Source organism: Dreissena polymorpha, chromosome 3, assembly GCF_020536995.1.
Source record: "Dreissena polymorpha isolate Duluth1 chromosome 3, UMN_Dpol_1.0, whole genome shotgun sequence".
Taxonomy (NCBI): Eukaryota; Metazoa; Mollusca; class Bivalvia; order Myida; family Dreissenidae; genus Dreissena; species Dreissena polymorpha.
In genome coordinates this window covers 143,758,776-143,775,355 of record NC_068357.1, presented here as the reverse complement: position 1 = coordinate 143,775,355, position 16,580 = coordinate 143,758,776, and the positions used below count along the sequence as shown (strand labels likewise).

General features: G+C 35.9%; 1 pseudogene; it reads right to left on the bottom strand.

The window, feature by feature from the left end:
• LOC127872658 (xanthine dehydrogenase/oxidase-like) overlaps positions 1-16,580 on the bottom strand; it is a 90,622-nt pseudogene that overhangs the window by 7,360 nt on the left and 66,682 nt on the right.

Here is a 16,580-nt window from a genome sequence, read left to right as displayed (position 1 = left end):
CCTATCGTGTCTACATGTACACATATCACACATATACTTTGTTCAGGAATTAAAGATATAGAGAAAATATGCTTAAAACCAACTATTTGCGATACTAATGATATTAAATGCAGCTTGTATTTGAGAGTAAACTTCACATAAAATGCATTTCAGTTTTGCATTGGTTGTAAATAAAGAGTAGAAGCGAAGCGGAATTGTTTACAAACAACACTTACAAATGTGAATAATTAACAAAAATTAACTAAGTATGAAATATCATTTTAAATCATTAATACTGATTGATATACAAAAGTAATGTAGGCCTACTTGGATGATAAGTGCAATACAGTATTACGTGAAAGTCAGAAATATCATTATTCCAATAAATTTTATGTACAGAAGTCATGTATGATATGTGAAATGCAGTATTACTTGAAAATCAGCGTATCATTATTTTAAATAACGTTGAATGCAAAAACAGTGAAAACGTTTTTTAATAATAAAGCACACTAAGCCTGTACTATCGCCTGTCTGCGCAGCACGCGTACTCTTTTGAAAAATTTACACTAAATAATCGAACTATAAAGCGCAAGTTAAGTATGTACGCCCGTCTGTTTGCTAAGCACTGGTCTGATTTTGAAAATTAAACACTCGATAATCTAACAATAAAGCGCGCTAAGTATGCACAATCGTCTGTCTGCTAAGAACTGGTTCAACTTTAAAAATAATACACTTAATAATCAAACGATAAACTACTTAGTATGTACGAATGTCTGTCTGCTACAAACTGGTCCGATTTTGAAAGTTATACACCGAAACATTCAACAATAAAGCACTCTAAATTTTGTACGACCGTCTGTCTGCTATGAACTGCTCCATTTTGAAAAGTATACACGCATGCATCCAACAACCGAGCGCACTTAAGTTAAGTCTGTGCGGCCGCTTACCCCCTCAGATTTTTTTCTATGAAACAATCAACAACACTGTTAATGCACATTTTCTCATAATTATATGTCTCCTTTTATGATTTGGTTTGGCATAGTGTCATTTACTGTTGCTGATCAGCGTTATTCTTTCGGTCTCTTATTACACATACTTTCCACTTGAAAAGCTGTAATATAATTGGAAATGGGTTCTATGGTTTTAGGATTAGCCTCCGCTATCAATTTGTCCCATGTTGACAACATTTTTCGCGGTCTGAAAAAAATAATTTTTAATATTAGATATCCAGCAAATCCTTTTTGAATCTCAGAAAGAGCATAGAAAACCTTTTAAAAGCGCAAAATGAAACCAAGCAATACGATTATAGAAGACCTTACTGTTACAGAAAGTAATGGTTTGATTTAGAATATATTTAGAATCATAGCTAATACTCACTCCATTAATAGTTTAACTTACGGCATACGCTGTCCATTTACGTTGCGGATCCCATTTTTGTGATTTCTTAGTTCCTTCAGAATGTTACTAGTTGAAAGATGTGCCTCACTTTATAATGTTCTTTTGTAGGAATAACACAAACTGATTATACTCTAAGTGTATTGTACTTTCTATGTCAACAAATGTTAATTCTTTTAAGCTTTTGATAGATGCCACTTTTTCCATTTGTCCGACTTGAATTATACATTTTCAAATTTTGCCTTCCAGATTCCCATTGTTTCCTAAAATGCAAAAGGATAATAAATAGATAAGTAGAATTATAAAAAAACTGTTTTTGAAAATAGATGAGCAACTATTATTTAATGTAAAAAAACTAATACGTTAGATTTGACATCTTTCTAGAATATAGCTTCCCATGTTAAATATATTTTTCTTCAGAACATAGACTTTTACTAAACTGTTAACCATGTACTGAGAAAATGCGGAGGTATTATATTTGTTAATGCTGATCAGATAACTATTAATAGATTTAGTAGTCCACTGAGCTGATTTACTAAAATAATTTGCAACTTTTTATTTGAAATACTGCGATCTGATTGGCCACTCAATAATTTTAAACACTCAATAATTAAAGAGTTCGGAATGAATGTGCATGGGTAAACTGAATGTTAATCTGCTATTTACATTCCAAGTATTCATATTAGATCATTGGATGTTTAACACTGAAATAAATCAGTACTTATTGGGTGAAATTTAAACAATAAAAAAACCACGGTAGCTCCGCATTTTACCGGTTTCTTGATTTATAAAATTTCGATTAATTAGTAACTTCTATCATATACCATGAAGCTAAAACACAAGTCCCTGCATTTATGATATTCAAAATTAATCAATGCTTAAAATAAAAAAAATAACTTACCATCATTTCTTTCTGAGAAGGATCTTGTGCAATATGGACCCGTCTTGAAAATTTGACCACACTTAGAATAACTTCATAACTTTGGATAGAAATTCAAATCAGTTGCTTAGAACTTGACAATATTCACAGTAAAATGAACACAGTGTCTTTTTATCTGCATTCAATTTATCAAGGAAACATATGGCCTGAGCTTATCGGCCCCGTACATGTGATTTATAACTTTTCATTGACTATCTGCTGGTAAGCTGACCACTGGATCAAATTAACATGTAATTGATACAAGATAGTTGGAGAGTAGTTTCTACTCTCTCTCTCTGGGGCCTGTCTTAGAACTGTTTAGTAAATGATGATAGAATCTCTCCATTGCACATGTAATCTGATTAAAGACATGTGACAAGGCCTCTGTTAACACCCACCTTAGATGAGTACACTGCTCTCTCGTTGACACTCCCCTTTAGCAGTGTGACGTTGAACTCGACCGGTATGTCCCCGAAGCCAGGGATCTTGTAGTTGCTCGGGCCCCGTGTAAACATCATGCCACTGGGTGAGGTCTTGACCTGTTCCATCATCATGAGGCCGTAACCCTGGCAACAAGATCTCAATGACTGATGGTGTCAACTTGTTGTGACTGGTGAGTGAACAGAACAAAAGTATCATATGTGTTTTAAATTGTTGTGATTGGTGTTCAAGGAAGCTGATGTTTGTTTTTTTAATTTGTTATGACTGGCGTTTGAAGAAAACAAAATTAAAGGATGGTTAATCTCCTATAAATTTTATCAATTACTTTAGGTCCAAAACCGCTATATGGATGATATACTATTTGCATTGAAAATGCAGAACTGTATATCAGCTCACATAAGAAGTAAAACTAGTGTGCACATTATCCACATTATTGTTCACATGTTTAAAATCAGCTTGTCATATTGCATATTCATAAAACCATTTTGTTTCAAAATCAATAAATTAAGCAGATAATGTTTACAGAACATAGTTGTTTAAGCTCATTTGCATAACAATTTATGCATTTCTTTTTATAAATAAATCAAAACTGCAATAAGGTCATGAGTTCATTCAATGCTAAATAATTTGTTTGCAAACAAGAGAGAATTTTTGAGATACTACATTCAGTTTCTAAATAAAGTCTGTGCTTGTCCTTTGGGACTGTTCCGAGGCTAAGTATTGTCATAGCAATTCTTGCTATTGGTGTGTTAGTTCTATTGAATTAGATACCTGCATAAATGCTCCCTCTATCTGACCTATGTCAATGGCAGGATTCAAGATCTTTCCTACATCCATCACAATGTCTGACCGCAAAACCTGCAAAAAAATAAATAACACTCACATAAAGGCATTAAATAATATAATACAAATAAGAATATTGTAAAAAACACAGTTTAAGTTTATAAAAGACTTTGATTGGAAAATAACGAGAATTGTGCTTTCCCTTAAAAGTCCCATCAGGGTATGGCTGGAACCTGTTGGCCTATAGGACAAGCTGTACAGCCAGAGGCTCTTCTCAAGGCAATACGTTTCTTCCTTGCCTCTAGATTCCAAGTGAAGCGGCGATCGAGAAGAAGATGTTTCAATATATCTTAAAACACTATTCTGTCTATCAGTGAGAAAGAAACACCAAATAAAAATGTATATTCCACTGGTTCCCTTACCAGATGGTCCCCTGTAAGGCAGTCTATCTCAACCTCCGAGCAGGCAGCTCCGTTTGAGAAATAGCTGAAGGGCTTGCCAGTCCCCGTCTTGAAGTCAAACCCAATATCTGGTGTCCTGTGGGAAGAATATGTCAGCTGTGTGTGTATGCTATGAAATAAGCTTTGTTCTAGTAAAACTGGGCTTAATGCATGTGCGTAAAGTGTCATCACAGATTAGCAGGTCAGTCTGCAGAGACAAATCGTTTGGCTCTTATGGAATTTTTGCGTTTAAAATAAGTTTTCTTTAAATGAAAATCGAGTCTAAGTGGAAAGTCTGGAAGGACACTTAAATCACACGCATTAAGTTCCGTTTTCGTAGAGCAAGGCTTACATGGACATTACCTGATACTTACTAGGTATTTAAACGGACAGTTTGATAGTATACGGTCGAGTTAAGTATTATTCTGAAACTGGATTTATACTGTTCTTTACTATGTACTGTGATACATTTACACTTTGTCATCTAAGCCTTGATATCACACTCCATGGTTCCATTGAGTTATTTTTTCTACAAATATCTGTGATTTTGTTCTAGAGCATTTGCCTCCAAGAATTATTTTTCTTATGAAAGGCATATTTTTTATATAATTAATCAAGATTGCAATTTAAAGTGATATACTGGGCATTTTTCTCTGTTGAATTGAGCTGAACAGAATTAACAGGTCATAAGAATTAGGTAAAATGTGGTAACTGACCAATTATCTACAACTCATCTTGCTACCAGTTGTTTATAAAAAAATATATATTATTTTCAATATTTTACATGACTCACCCAGTCCTCTAAGCCGAAATGATCCGTAAAACAAAATTGTGTCTTTGTGTCGTATGAACGAATCTGCATGAAAACTACATTTAGACTCACATCGTACATCGAATCATTTCTGTCGTCAGTTGTCAAAAAGAAAGTACAGTTGATATTCAAATGGATTATTTTTCTCTTTCCGATATATTGTTTTAGTATGTTGGTGCTGCATTAACAAATATAAGTGTATATGAAGTGAAAACAACAAAAATACACAACGGTTCCGATAGACACCTATATACGGTTAGATGCCCATAATATCACTTTAACCGCACAGCCAACAAAAATGTTTGAAATATTTATTTTGTCCAAAAAGTATGTTTGTTTCAACAGTTTTTTTTACAACCATAGTAGTTGCACTTTCCCTGTTAATAACTTATAATAATATGATATTAAAATCAATCATTTTTTATCCTTTTTTGAATGGATTTATATTCAAGTAGGCGGAGTATTGTGAGGATGCATAAGACTTGACTATTGATCTAAATCATTAACAAGATCTCAAACGCATGTCACACTAACAATATGCTTAATTTCTGGCTTAGTTTGTTTGAATAGAACTTCTACAAATTCTTCAAGCTTGCTCTTCTTCAGCAGTGAAGGAAAACAGAAAAGAGCCTCTTAAACCGCAAAAAGAAACTTTGAGAAGTTTGAAATAAAAAACAACAACAAATATTTAGGGTAAAATTCATTTTAATTATTAAATACTTACCTGGTATCTAATAGCTACTACCTTTCCAAGGGGGTTAACTAATCAGGAAATTTAAGCAAGCTGGGAACCGGTCACCTCTATACTGAAACCAGACTAGATTGAATATAGTGCAATGCAACTCAGGCAAAAATCAGTAACCAGTCCTTAATATTCTTTTAATATATATACAAAAATATTAATCGAATAGCGGGGTGGGAGGTGGGACTTACCGATAGCAGGTATGTATTTAATAATTAAAATTAATTTTACCCTAAAAATTTGTTTTAATATCATAAATACGTTACCTGTTTTCTAATAGCTGATTTTGAAGCTGCGGTGGGAATGTTCGTATATATTTTCCCATCACAGTAGAACCCATATACAGGGTTATCGGCTAATGATAGCAAAACCCAAAACAAGGGTTATCAGCTAATATTCGTTAGAACGGTATTAATTGTGACTTCTCGGACAGAGTAAGTATGTCTATGTCGTAAAAGACACTACCGGTATTGAAACCACAACAAGACAATAACATATACAAATTGTATTGTTGGCACTATAGAGAACGAAGATAAAAAGATGAAAAAGGTGGTCGGATTCCTCCAGAAAACAGCTTGGAGCACGTCAGAAAGTGGGGTGTGATTAATAACGCCAACGAAACAGACAGAGCTCTTTATCCTAAAAAGGAATGAATCCTTAGATTAGAGATAAGAGTAAACCTTTCTTAGTCGAGGCTAACCACAAGAAATAGAAGCCGCAGACATATTTCCCCCACCTTTTTGGGGAAATGAAGAGTTTCTTTCGAGAACCTCGAATGGACTAACACTGCTGAGATAGAACTTCAAAGCACCGCTGGCCAGAGAAGTCTATCTTCATCTGCATGTCTACCAGTTTTAGAAAAACTTGGGAACTTGAAGATTTTAAGACGCCATATAGAGGAGTTGATATTAAACAAGGAATCCTGGCTGACAAAACAAATTGAAGACGCCATCGAATCAAACTGAAAATTGTCATACTCAACAGAAAACGCATGAATTTCACTTCTCCGTATGGCTGAACCCATAATAAGAAGGAAAACCGTGTTAAAATTATTTTGGAACATTTAATAAGTCTGATGAAGAGGTTCATAGAAAGCCTAGTAAGCAACCAAATAACACAAGCCAAATCCCCCTAATAGGTAAAGGAACGAGAAACATAGTGTTGAAGTTCCATGACTTGGATCATTTCCGAAATAACAAAGTCAGCACATACATGTGATAACTTACGACAGCCAAGGTATGCGAGAGCATAGTCTGTATCCTTTGATGGAGATAAAAACAAATTTCTTATCACCAAAGAAATAGATGAGATAAACCTCTATGCATCTATCAGAGTGATTGAGGTAATCAATATGCTCTCGAATACCCAGTCAGAAAAGAATTCCCAGAGAACCTCATAGACAGTTCTGGTGGAATAATACTTGCAAAATTAACAATGGTTGAAGCCCTAACAGTAAAAACGTTCTTCTGTAGAGATTACCAAATAATGGCCAGACTTGTAGTGGGACATGTTTGGATCCGTATCAAATAAGTCTCTCTGAGATAGAATATTTGACCTGTGGAAACATTGTACAGGAGACTGAAAAGGTCGTTTAACCATTATCCCATGGGTCACCAAGTAGCGACCAGGAGGATATGGCAAAAGCTCATCCAGATATTCTAAGAAGAATAGAATGGATGAGATATAAGCGTAAGCATCCAGTTGGTCTCAAGTGGTGGACGAATGTTTAACAATCGCACACGCGGCTGGATCGAAAACCTTCACTCACGTACAGAGGAACTCTGTGGTTGTCTCTGGTCGCATACAGATCGACCAATGGAAAACCAAACGTAAGAAAATTCTGGTTGACCACTTCTTGATGAAGTGTCTAATGCGACAGAAAGAACTGCAAGGTAAAACGTCTAACAGGGCGTTGAGACGACCTGGTATGTTTAGGACGATAGAGAAAAATTGATGTTCTTGCAAAGAATGAGTTAATTCCTGGTTTCTAGATACAAGGAGTGATAATCTGTTCACCTCTGTGTCTAGATGTAAACAACGACTGATGTGTTGTTAGTGACACCATCACACAGGAGTCGTGAAGATGTGTTGCAAATGAAAAACAGCTTAAAAGAATGCTTGCTTTTCAAGATATTCATGTGCAGGTGATATTCATTAGGATACCACATACTTGAGAATATCAGGATAAGTGGTTCCAGGTTAGCGTCCCTAACCTCCCTGCTCGCATCTGTAAAAGATGTAAGGAAGATTGTGGTAGAAGCTATACTCCTCCCAAGATAATCTTCTAGGCTAGGCACCACTGAATAATGGGAAGTAAAGAAAAAAATCTGTCTCATTGACTAATCCTGAGATCAATTCCAACAAACTTAAAAATAAAGCTGAATAGGACGTAAGAAAAGACGTCCCAGCAGAAAGACCGGTGATTGGACCGGTAAATACCGACCAGTGGCCGGAACCATTAGTCAAGGATGGGTGGGGAAAGAAATCACGGCAAGCCAAACTTTCCCACTCCCATCAGACTTGAAAGTTATCAGAATAGGAAACACTATAAGACCATGACCTATCTACAGTAGCCTCTTTCTTGAACCAATGAAAGGCGACTAAAAAATCCTAGAAAATAAAGGTCGTGAAATCATCGATTTGCGAAGTACAGAAGAATGACTTAAAGTGGTACCTCCGGCATCGGAGGTGTGATGGCAGAAAAAGAGAAAACCCTAGGAGTAACCTTAGGGAGATCCACCCTTGCCGGTAGAAGGCTTGGAAGTCTTCAAATTTGGCTTGGTTAAGCCCTTTATTTCAAGAATTTTAACCAGACGATTTCCGACAGGAATACGACCAGCTATAGGAAGACGGCCTGTTAGAGCCAGAAGTGTAATAGAAGAAGAACTTTAAAAGGGAAAAATTGTTCTTTCTAATAAACTTTTCTCTAACAAGCGAATCTTGAAAACGAAAAGAGAGGATGAGGTCCCTCCAAATCCTTAGCATCTGAGATCCAAGTTCGATAGCTCCCAAGCCATCTACAAGGCTGTGGCCGCCATGCGGTCAAGCTAGTAGGCAATCCTATGTATCAGCCCTCTCTCAGTTGCCATTTCTCCAACATGGAGTAAATAACTGAGATAGTAGTAGAAACAACTGGCATAGGAAGCGAAAGTATGATAATGTCAGAAATCTGTCTCGGCAGTTTGGAAAAATCCAAAGTGTTAGTCGAGTCAGGTACAAGGGACTTGTAGCTTTAACCCCCATCAAGCGGTTTAGGCTAAGTCAGGTCCTAAGGGACTTTCAATGACGAAAGGAGCAGGATTATTGTTGATTCCAGTAATTTTAAAACATGCACTGTCGTAGAAGCAATAGAAAAGGAGAAGTCAACACGAAAACGTCGCCTTGCTAATCCTGTTAGGGTCACGTTCATAAATTATAGACCTGATTAATAGAAGTCAAATAGTAATGTTCAACCTCAATGTTAGACTCCGAGCCCGCTTCAGCAAAACCATCTGCAAGACCAGAGGTCTGCATGTAGCCGGCTGAGATAAGAGTGGGAATGCCATATTGAGGTATTGCATAATCTTCTAGCATTAGTTGTTTATTATCCAGCACCAGAATGGATTAGCTGGGAGGAAAATCAACCATAGACCAAGTCAGCGGAGATGACTTTGAAACTAACGGTCGCCAGTAGAACATCAGTATAAAAAGGCACAAAGTGTCCTGGAGACTGTTGAATCAATAAAATATTGGATTCGATGGAGTCATAGCCAGGGGTATACAACTAGGTAATGTAGAAGAGACCCGTGGAACTACATAATGTGACCGATTTTAACACAGGGTAATACCCGGTGATTGGTAACTGGTGACCGAACAGGTGAACGGACCAGTCATAATTTTGACCGGTGACGTTACCGATTAAAGACCGAAATATAGTGGAATCCATTTGGTCCGAGAACTACTCGGAAAAGACAAGCGTGCCAAATGTCCAATCCGATGGCGATGAGACATCGTTAAAGCAGGCGACGATGAGTCATTCGATGACGACGAAGAGGAGGAAGAATAGTCCGATGATGATGATGAACGACTTCTTGCTCTGACCGGTGACCGGTGATATGACCGGTGACCGGTCCGGTCATAATATGACTGCGTCAGAATGGAAATATCTGGTGAAGAAGAGTGACCATCTACGAAGTTACTGAAGAACTGATAATGTAAACCGGAAAACAACGGTAGATTATCAGTATTGATAGGCACCAAGTGTCCAAAATAATTATGAATCCATAATGTATTAGAATTCAATAGTATAGCAGAAGGGGGTACACGACTAGTCAACATAGAAGATACCCGAGGTGCTGACAATGTAGTCGTATTGGCGAGATGAACATCTAATCCCGAAGCCTGAAAGTTAAACGAACTAGTGTTTGTAGACAAATGAGGCTCGGTGACTGCAACATGTGAGGATTCCATAAGGGAACCAACACACATGGAATGGAGACATGATATTTCGTAAAGGAATAAAACAAATTTTTAAAAATAAAAATCATTTTAATTTTTAAATACTTACCTGCTATCATATAGCTTACTCTCTCCAAGGGGCATTAACCCATCCGGAACTTTCACTGGGAATTCGGCCACCTCCATACCGTAATACAGGCCAGGTTAAACATAGTGCAATGCAACCTAGGCAAAAACCGGTAACCAACCCTCAATATTCTTTCAATATATATATATACAAAAATATTAATCGAATAGCGGGGTGAGAGGTGGGACTTACCGATAGCAGGTAAGTATTTAATAATTAAAATGAATTTTATTTTAAACAATTTGTTTTAATGTCATAATACAGACCTGCTATCATATAGCTGATTTTGTAGCTGAGGTGGGAGGTTCGTATATACTTTCCCATCACAGAAGAACTCATATAAAGGGTTATAAGCTTATGATAGCAAAACCCAAAACAGGGATTATCAGCTAATCTTCGTTTGAACTGTATTAAAAGTTACTTCTCGGACAGAGAAAGTATGTCAATGTCGTAAAAGAGCACTACCGTTAGTGAAATCAAAACGAGACCAACCATATACAATTTGTATTGTTGGCACATCAGAGAACGAAGATATAAAAAAAATGAAAAAGTTGGTCGGATTCCTCCAGAAAAACAGCTTGGAGCACGTCAAAAGTGGGTTGTGATCAATATACGCCCACAAAGCAGACATGCTCTTAAAATTATGCGATCATATCCTAAAAAGGAATGAATTCTAAGATTAGAGATAAGAGTAAACCTTCCTAGTCAAGGTCTAACCTTGATAAATATAAGCTGCAGACACATCTCCCCCCCCCCCCATTTTTTAGGGAAATAAAGAGTGTCTTTTGAAAACCTCGAATGGCCTTATACCGATGAGATAGAACTTCAAAGCCTCTATTGGCCATATAAGTTTATTCTCATCTTCCTGTCAACCAGTTTAAGAAAAACTGGAAACCAGAGTTTACACTATACAAATTTTCTCAATTGCGTATTGACGAAGATCACGAAATACACGTGCTCATGTACATGAGCATGTACCACAAACGCAGCAAAGCTGAAAACAAGTTTCACGCTTTAGAAGAAAACGTTTTGCACGTGCTCTTTTGCGCCTGAAAACACCAAGCATGGTAGAAATAAACCATTGTTCAATAAATGCAAGCATGGCTTACCTTTACAACTGAAAAAAAGTCCATAAATCAACATAAAATATTCCAAATGGAAGTGCAAAGATAAATAACGCAATTAATCTAATCAAACCCCCAATCAACCAAGTGAACTATATTGAAAAACAGAGCCGTAAAAGACACGTCTACACCTGGATGATCCGGAAAGAATATTGAGGGTTGGTTACCGGTTTTTGCCTAGGTTGCATTGCACTATGTTTAACCTGGCCTGTATTACGGTATGGAGGTGGCTGAATTCCCAGTGAAAGTTTCGGATGGGATTAATGCCCCTTGGAAGGGAGTAAGCTATATGATAGCAGGTCAGTATTTATGACATTAAAATGGGGACCGTCGATATGACCAGTAGGTACGTAACCGCCTTCGTGAGGAGTGGCGACGTCCCATATCCCTGCGATGCCGAGATCTTGTTCTGCTACACTGGAATAAGGTCTCCTAGAGTAGCGTCTCCGTGAGCGTTGACGTGATCGCTTACGAGCATATCGACGCCGATAACTGCTAAATGAAGGAGAGCGTGTCCGATGTTCAATAAAAGTAAGCATGGCTTACCTTTACAAATGAAACAAAAGTCCATTAATTCGACATAAAATAATCCGAATGAAAAGTAGAAAGATAAATAATACAATTTATCTATTCAAAACCCCATTCAACCAAGTAAAATAAATCGAAAAACAATTTTCAATTCAGAGCCATGAAAAGGCATGTATACACCTGGTCGATCCGGAACGAATATTGGGGACTGGTTGCTGATTTTTGCCTGGGTTGCATTGCACTATGTTTAACCTAGTCTGGTTTCAGTATAGAGGCGTCCGGTTCCCAGCTTGATTAAATTTCCGGATGAGTCAACCCCCCTTGGAAAGGTAGTAGCTATTAGATAATAGGTAACGTATTTATGATATTAAAGTGAATTCTTACACAATAACTGGGGAAAAGTTCTTACTACATGTTGCGATGAAACTATTAATCTATATTAACAAGAGGTCAGCTGTCGCTCACCTAACAACCGAATGTGCTAAACTATTCTAAGTAGCTTCTGTGGTGTTTGCCTTGTAAATGTGGTTTCTTACCTTGCTTTTTACTCCAAACCATTTTTGAACTCTACTGAGATATCATAAGTACACATGTTTTGATAAAGTTTTATGCTGATTGGGCAAAAGCATGTGACTTCTTAAATGGTTAAAGAAGGTTTCACCAATAGCCATAGCAAAAAAACGCCCTACACTTAATATGTTTAATGGACTGGTACCAGTTTTAAAATCTATACAATAGAAACAAATATTCTTTGCACTTTGATGAAGATTGGACAATAAGTGACTATAAGAGTGTTCACAAGGCTTCACTAAAGCAATATAAAGAAAACTATCTATTCCCAGGCAGCCATATCATTCAACGGAACAGAAACCATTTTCTAACTTAGTCAAGATATCATTGGAACAAATTTCTGAGCAAGTTTAATAAAAATTTGAAAAAAAAATGTCTTCACAGGGTTTCATTATAGCCATTTATGGAAAAGCAGGAAAACTGTTCCACCCCCTGGCAGACATGTTTTCCAGTGGACCAGAACAATTTTAATCTCAGCGGAGATATCATTAGAAAGAAAGTTCTAAGTAAGTTTTTAAAGATGATTTGACAAAAAAAGTGACGTCTAGAGTGTTCACAAGGAATAATATAGTCATATAAGGAAAACTGCCCCACCACTGTGAAGCTATATTTTTCAAGTGAGCCAAACCATTTTCAAACTCAGAAGTGATATCATTAAAACAACGTTTAAACTGAGCAAGTTTAAAGAAGAATGGACAAAATAGTACCACTTCTAGATCATCAAAACCTTTTATTTAATTTGAGCTAGTCCCTAAATGACTAAGTGACCTAGGCAGATATATAATTGGGACAAAAGTCCTGACACAGTTTCTTGAAGATAAGGCATAAATTGCAGCCTCTAGTGTTCAGAGGGTAAATGTTTAAGATTGACGAACATTGCACAACACAAAAAGTCAATAAAGTGATCACAAAAGCTCAACATGTCAACATTGTGCTCAGGTAAACATATTAAATCATAATTGTCTAATAAGATAAAAACAATTCCAGGGAAACAAAATAAAAAAAAGAGTGTTTTTTATCATAAAATCATTTTTTTAGGGCAACCATGGAGAAACATGAGCCCAAGATTGCATTTATCATATAGACAAAAGGCAAGGCGTTAAAGGAACTTTACTAAACATTAATACATTAATTACAATTGTTAGCTATTAGTCTGGAAACACTTTGCTATAATTTACAAAACATGAGGTTGTTTTTGTAAAAGCCAGTGCTACATGTGACAAAAATACTACAGCTTATTTGTAGAATAAAGTGCTGTAAACACAGTTAACACTTGCTATAAGCAACAGAAATACTATGGCTCACTTGTAGAATCCAGTGGTTGAGAGACTGATCCTCTTGAAGTATGCAGCTTTCACCCAGTCTTCCCATGAACCTTTGGGATTCTCTTGCATGACCGGCTCCAATCGCTCCAGTAAGGTCTGGCACGCATTCTAGCACGGCATATAACAGCTCATTTTTACATTCCTTCCATCATTGATTAATAGTTCAAAATCAGATATCAGGCACAGACGTAAGTCTTTAAGTCTCGTCGTAAGTTATTGTTCATTAATGAATGTACCAATAAAATATGTCTATTTTTGTGATTATCATGCACACAGTTTTCATCAAATCTGTATGTTTTATAGCTTTAGAAAATAGCTTATGCATTTTCTAATCCACAATGTAAAATGTGAGCTAAATTTAATATCTTCTTTGTATAACAGACTTACAAAATATCCACAAATTACTGACCAATTTGTCATATCAAGTCTTAAATGGCTGATGCTTTCTGGCTAAGGTATCCATTTTTTTTATACAAAAACAACAAAAAGCCATTATGCCCAACTGGATATTACCAACGTATTTCATGTTTACTTTGCTTTGCTAAGTTTATTAATGATTACACACACATTTCTAATGTAAAAGCATTTTATAACTGAACTAATCTTGAATAAAGTTGAACTAAAAATTGCAAATGCTCAATTTTATATAATAAGGAATGATGCATACAAGTTTTAATAATGTATGCCAAAGTATAGGTAGTACTTTGTTGGACAAGTTGGTGCATACAAACCAATAAAGGGACGTCCTTCGTAATTCCTATTTCGCCTATTGGTGCAAAAAGGTACCATGTGCCTTCTTATTTCAATGCCACTTGGTACTTTTTTGCACCCATTGGGCGATTTATCCTCCATAATTTACAACAGGTTTAGTAAATGAGCTCACAACAATAGCCATTCCATTGAGATCGGAGCTAACACTGGCCGCTGTGGGTGACGTGTTGGGCACAGTGCTGGTGGCCGTCTCACTGATGTGAATTTTCTCAGCTGGGATCTTCAGAGCCCTGCTTGCCACCTAAAGAATTGACACGGTCAATTGAGCAAAGATATTACCACAATCTTAAGCTACAACTGAATTAAGAGTTCCAGGAACAAGATGTAATTTTCAAGATGCCAGGATCCTGTCTTATCAAAGATCTTAAGCTTTAGCTGAAATTATGACTGCATTTTGAGGGTAAGAAAACAAGAGCTGAAAGGCACCACTTACCAGGGTCCTGTCTTGTCCAAAAAATTTAGGCAAGCTTAGTTTATAATAAATTTGAAGTTACGGTAAATATATAAATACAGTAAGAATGGTTCTGGAATTAAAGAATATAGGAAGTTACAAATAAGAAACAAGAGCTGCAATAAAGTGAAAACAAGACTTTTGCCAAGCAATAAAAGTCCCCTACCGGCTCCACCATTGTCAGAAATTCCACCATTGTTAGAATATTTTTTTTATTTGTTACCATATTTTTGACGTTGGAACAAAATGAAATGACGTGTATAATGTCCATATTACCATCTATCCATGTTTCAAGTTTCATGAAATATTTTTAAAGTTATCGCAGGATCCAGAAAAAAACACCATTTTCAGCAGTATTTCTAGTCTATTTGTTGCCATAGCAACCACAATTTTTGACGTAGGAACAAAATGAAATGACGTGCATAATGTCCATATTGCCATCTATCCATGTTCCAAGTTTCATGATAAAAAATATTTAGAACTTTTAAAGTTATCGCAGGATACAGTAAAACATCATTTTCAGTAGTATTTCTAGTCTATTTGTTGCCATAGCAACCATAATGTTAGAGGTAGGAAAAAAATGAAATAACGTGCATAATGTCCATATTGCAACATATCCATGTTCCAAGATTCATGAAAAAATATTAAGAACTTTTAAAGTTATCGCAGAATCCAGAAAAACACCATTTTCAGCAGTATTTCTAGTATATTTGTTGCCATAGCAACCATAATTTTAGACGTTTGAACACAATGAAATGACGTGCATAATGCCCATATTGCCATCTATCCATGATCCATGTTTCATGAAAAAATATTAAGAACTTTTAAAGTTATCGCAGGATCCAGAAAAACACCATTTTCAGCATTATTTGTTGTCTATTTGTTGCCATAGCAACCAGAATTTTTGACGTAGGAACAAAATTAAATGACGTGTATAATGTCCATATTGCCATCTATCCATGTTTCAAATTTCATGAAATACTTAGAATGTTTAAAGTTATCGCAGGATCCAGAAAAAAACACCACTTTCAGCAGTATTTCTAGTCTATTTGTTGCCATAGCAACCACAATTTCTGACTGTAGAAACTAAACGAAATGACGTGCATAATGTCCATATTGCCATCTATCCATGTTCTAAGTTTCATGAAAAAAATATTAAGAACTTTTAAAGTTATCGCAGGATCCAGAAAAACATCATTTTCAGTAGTATTTCTAGTCTATTTGTTGCCATAGCAACCATAATGTTAAAGGAAGGAACAAAATGAAATAACGTGCATAATATCCATATTGCCATCTATCCATGTTTAAAGTTTCATGAAAAAATATTAAAAACTTTTAAAGTTATCGCAGAATCCAGAAAAAAACATCATTTTCAGTAGTATTTCTAGTCTATGTGTTGCCATAGCAACCATAATAATAGAGGTAGGAACAAAATGAAATAACGTGCATAATGTCCATATTGCCATCTATCCATGTTCCAAGATTCATGAAAAAATATTAAGAACTTTAAAAGTTATCGCAGAATCCAGAAAAACACCATTTTATGCAGTATTTCTAGTATATTTGTTGCCATAGCAACCATAATTTTAGACGAAGGAACAAAATGAAATGACGTGCATAATTTCCATATTGACATCTATCCATGATCCAAGTTTCATGAAAAAATATTAAGAACTTTTAAAGTTATCGCAGGATACGAGAAAAACACCATTTTAGCATTATTTGTTGTCTATTTGT